Source organism: Zingiber officinale, chromosome 8A (assembly GCF_018446385.1).
Source record: "Zingiber officinale cultivar Zhangliang chromosome 8A, Zo_v1.1, whole genome shotgun sequence".
In the NCBI taxonomy this organism is placed as follows: Eukaryota; Viridiplantae; Streptophyta; class Magnoliopsida; order Zingiberales; family Zingiberaceae; genus Zingiber; species Zingiber officinale.
This window is the reverse complement of record NC_056000.1, coordinates 90,179,132-90,184,299: the sequence shown is the minus strand read 5'-3', so window position 1 is coordinate 90,184,299 and position 5,168 is coordinate 90,179,132. Positions and strand designations below refer to the sequence as shown.

The 5,168-nt window shown below is 34.3% G+C and overlaps 1 long non-coding RNA gene across 1 annotated transcript; it reads right to left on the bottom strand.

Moving 5' to 3' along the window:
* Positions 1-3,696: 3,696 nt before the first annotated feature.
* Positions 3,697-4,041, bottom strand: LOC122009306. The gene is made up of 3 exons (XR_006119524.1): positions 4,000-4,041; positions 3,789-3,918; positions 3,697-3,720 (listed from the first exon to the last, which is right to left on the bottom strand). It is a non-coding gene; the product is annotated as an uncharacterized LOC122009306 (long non-coding RNA).
* Between the last annotated feature and the right edge of the window lie 1,127 nt (positions 4,042-5,168).

Below are 5,168 nucleotides of genomic sequence, written 5' to 3'. Positions count from 1 at the left end.
TACACTAAGAGTGTATTGAGTCGGACCATTAGAGGTCGTTTCTTTTATACTGACTTTATAAAGGAACAAAGACCTCAGTTATTATGGAAGTATGTGCTCTTAATCCTAATATAATAACAAGCACATATATTTGATATTTATTTCTTTAATTTATCAATGGGTGAGATTTAGTTCGATGAATCAATAAGCCCGATAAGTTGGGAAATGATATCACTTATAGTGTGTGTTGTTGATTATAGAAGGAATCTGTGTCCTAGTAATCTAGGTTGAGAATGTCCCCAAGAGGAGCTCATAAGGATTGTCATGTTAAACCCTGCAGGTGGACTTAGTCCGACATGACGATGAAGTTGAGTGGTACTACTCTTGGAGCTAGATATTAATTAAGTGAGTTATCAGTAACTTACTTAATTAGTGGACATTTGTTACCTTAACACAGGGAGACTAACACATTCATAATAAGAAGGAGCCCAAAATGTAATTTGGGATTGGTGCGATAGTTCAATAATAGTTCTTTAGTGGAATGAATTATTATTGATAAAATTAAGTTGTGTGTTCGGGGCGAACACGGGATGCTTAATTTTATCAGGAGACCAAAACCAATTCCTCCTCTCGGTCCCTATCGTAGCCTCTAGTATATAGAGATTTATACCCACCGCATACTCACCTTCTTACCCATCCAATGGGGCCGGCCAAGCTAGCTTGGAACCCAAGCTAGGGCCGGCCAAAACCAAGTGGATGAGCCATGTAGGTGGCCGGCAAAAGCTTGGGTTCCAAGCTTAGGTTGCCGACCACTAGAATATTAAAAGGGTTTTTTTATTAAAATTATTTCTTATGTGGATATCATGATTTAAAAGAGAGTTTAAAAATTAAAATTTCCTTTTATAGCTTTCTACAAAAGATTAAGAGAAGAGATTAATCTCTTTCCTTATTTGTAGATTAAAAGGATAGTTTTAATTTTTATTAAAAACTTTTCTTATTTGTAAATCATCCACATGTTTAAAAGAGAGTTTAAAAATTTAAAATCTTTCCTTATTTATTAATTAAAAGGTGGATTTTAAATTTTAAGAAAACTTTACTTTTTAAACATGTTCATTATTTAAAAGAGAGTTTAAAAATTAAATAATCTCTTTTATAAGTTTCTACAAAAGATTAAGAAAAGATTTGATATCTTTCCTTATTTGTAGATTGAAAAGAGATTTTAATTTTTAGAGATAACTTTCTTTTTATCCACATGTTTAAAAGAAAGATTTTAATTTATAAAATTTCTTTTTATTAACCAATCATGAAGGGATAAAATTATTGGAAAAATTTTATAAATTTCCGGAAGCAAATAAGGAAGTTTTAATTTGTGTTTAAAATTTTATTTGCTTGGAGATTTGTATAATGGCCGGCCATTGTAACTTGAGAAGAGGAAAATTATTTTTAATTAAATAAATTTTCCTTTTCATGGCAAAAGAATTAAGAAAGTTTTTATTTAAATTTCCTTATTTGCCAAGACCAAGGATTATAAAAGAGGGGGTAGAGGTGCCTTCATGGGTGAACAACTCTATTATTTTTCTCCCTCTTTTCTTCCTTCACTACAAAAATTACCATTATTACCGACTGAATATTCCGTCGGTATTCCGTCGGTATATGAGATTACCGACGGAATGCCGACGGAATTTCTGATGTCGGAAGTATTTTGGTCGGCAATAACTTTACCGACGGAAAAATACATCCGTCGGTAATTACCGACTGAATATATATTTCCGTCGGTATATTACCGACTGAGATTCTTACCCGTCGGTAAAAAAACAAATGGCGGTGAACGGAGACTACCGACGGAAACCCTAATTCCGTCGGTATAATTCCGACGGAATCAGTTTTTCTGTCGGCAAACACCGACGGAAGAGCCTTTTCCGTCGAAGAACACCGACGGAATTAGGGTTTCCGTCGGTGTTTGCCGACGGAATTATGGTTTCCGTCGGTGTTTGCCGACGGAATTAGGGTTTCCGTCGGTGTTTGCCGACGGAAAATATGTTTCCGTCGGTGTTTACCGACGGAATCAGTTATTCCGTCGGTATTATATCGAAGAAAACCTGTGCTTTTTCGATAAGTTACCGACGGAAGTTATAATTCCGTCGGTAAAAATCTGGAAAAATTTTGAAATCCAGCCCCTGTTTTGCTAGTTTCCCATATACAAATTTAATACAAATACAAACCATCACAATCGATGGTATCACAAACACAATCCACACAATATATTAACAATATCACAATATAAATCAATCCACAATCTCCAAAATACAACATACAACAAATATATAAACATAACTGAACGACAAATAGAAAATCTCCAAACTATAATAAAATCTAAGTATCAAGTTCTCACAATCAAAAGTATCTAAAATTATACAAGTGAACGACAAATACAAAATATCCAAAATACATACCATGATACATCACTTATACATATATCCGAATATAATCCTGTAAAAGTCAAATACAATAGATTATGATTAGAATAACTCGATGCAAATGTAATATAACTCAAACATTGTTATATATGACTAATTTTACTTGTAAAAAAAAATACCTGGATTATATTTTGGATAACCAATAATAGTGGTGATGGTGAATGTATCAGTATGAACTCCTGAAAAATGTAAAACACTTTAAGATAAGTATCTAATAATATACAATAAATATATTTGACTTAATGAATATCTAAAAAAATATAAAAAAAATCAAGTTATAGATAAACATACCTCAACAAAATCTAATCATCAGCGGGGTCTGGGTCTGATGGGTCTGGGGTCTCCTCTGACTGGGGCTGCTGTGATGGGTCCCATCGTGCAATGATTGCTTGCATCTGGGCCAATGTCTGCTCCTGTGCAGCCCACTTCTTCTCCCACTTCTGATCCATGGTAGTCATCTGAGTCTTCAAGTCTTGGTTTTCTTTTCTTAATGACTCCACCTCAGAAGAAGAAGAAGAGGAACTCGCACGACCCCTAGGAGTCAGCCAAGGTCGTAGAGGGAGGAGTTCTTTGTCCTTCCACCCACAACATCATAATAAATTTCATTTATATCCTGGGTGGATAGATCCTGTGACTCCCCTCCCTCTACTGGTGGCTGAGATGCCTGAGCAACCCTGCTTGTCATTTCCTCCTGTGTAGAAAAAATATACAATTTATATATTATACACAATTAGTAAAGCTAATTAATCATTATTAAAGATTAAATATAAATTAATTCAAACCCCAATGTTCTTTGATCGATCATCAATATATGTGCCATCCTTTCTCTTGTGAGTTTTGAGAAAGATCTCCAAGCAAGTGGGTTGTCTTTCTAAAGAACGCTCCTGCATGCACAAACAAATTTGACTAAAATTATACAAGTTCATTAATAAATAAAAATTTAATTTATATAACTTTAAATTAAAATCACCAGATCCATAGCGTGCTCAACAATGGAACGAGATCCTGATGTATGTCGAGCAGATCCAGTACTCGGACCACTTGACTCTGTATTCCTATTCGCTCGAGCTTTTAGAGCATTTGTTTGCCATCTTTCTGCAGACCAAGTGGTCGTCCATGCACTCCAAATCTCCTCGGATACATAAGCAGGCCGTGTGCCATCCTTTCTCACATAGTATAATAGGTCTTTGTACAACTTGGCACAATAAATATTCCAAGTTTTTGCAAATTCTACCTCGTATCCCTCCTCCCATGTATATTTTTTCTGCAATTTAAAAATAAAATTTTAGAATATTAAAGGATAAATATAATGTACATATTCAATTTACTTACCACAAATTCTTGATAATAGAAATCCTTAGTTCCAGCATCTACATGTCTCCATGTAGTCCCAGATATGCAGACTCTTTCCTTAAATTTTCGTGTGATATAGGTGGATACTCGATGGCCGTCGGGAGTAAACCTATATATAAGCAATATTAAGACATAAGATATATGTTATAAATAAAGAACTTGAATTACTAATAATAAAAAAAATACTTACGACTCTCCAACAACCCTAAGTACGGTGGATCCACAGAGTGGTGCTGGAAGATCTGCCATGATACCTTATATCTACAAAAACCATATTAGCACACATCATAATAAATCTTTAATAACATGATAAATAAGCAACAAAACATGATTAAAGCATAACTTACTAGATGAATAATAATGCTAAAATTTAATCAATGTTAGACTCTGGAAGCATTTCTACTCAACATTAACAGTTTGTAGGTCGTCGTCGCTAGACTCTGTTAGTTCAACAAAATCCTCACTGCTGGATTTCTCTCCATCATCTATCTCCTCGTCAGTGGCATTACCATCTACAAGTAATTGTGATGTAGATTGGATTTGTGAATCAACCGAATGTCTCTCTACTTCGTCATTCTGAAATGCATCATGGTTTTGAGCAGTAATAGTGTTCGGCATTTCTATGGTTGAACGAGACTTCAATCGACAAACAGACAACCATTCACTAGCTCTTCTTCTCTTCGTAGGATATTCAAGATAAACCACCTGACCCGCTTGTATTGCAAAAATGAAAGGTTCAAACTTATTGAACCTTCTGTTTGCATTAACCTCTACTAAATTATAATTTGGATGTATTCTGGTACCTGTTCTTGGGGTTGGATCATACCATGAACATTTGAACAACACACACCTTTTTATCGGTAATGCAGGATACTCAACCTCTATAATTTCCTCAAGTCTACCATAGTAATCAAACTCAGTGTTATTGGTGTCGATAGATCCTTTAACGCAGACACCAGAATTAAAAGTTAATCTCTGCGAATCTCGTTGTCTCACATGGAATTTGAGACCATTAACATAGTAACCCGAATAGACCATTATTTGGCGTAGGGGTCCAGATGCAAGATTCAATATTCTATCATCTTGTACATTAGATATTCTTCGGTCTTTCACCTATCAAAATAGTAATACGAAAAATTAGGACCAAATTTTTATAAATAAATAATTATGAAAATTTCTCTAACTCACATATATTTGAAACCATAATGCAAATTCAGTCTCTAACTTTTCAGCAACCTCACTTGCAGTTATTAATGGATTTTGAAGATGTAATTGTTGCTCATACAAGCTTTGAAAAAAGATAATTATAAGAAAATTAGGATATCAAGCAATTAACTACAACGAAATAAAAGCTTGATT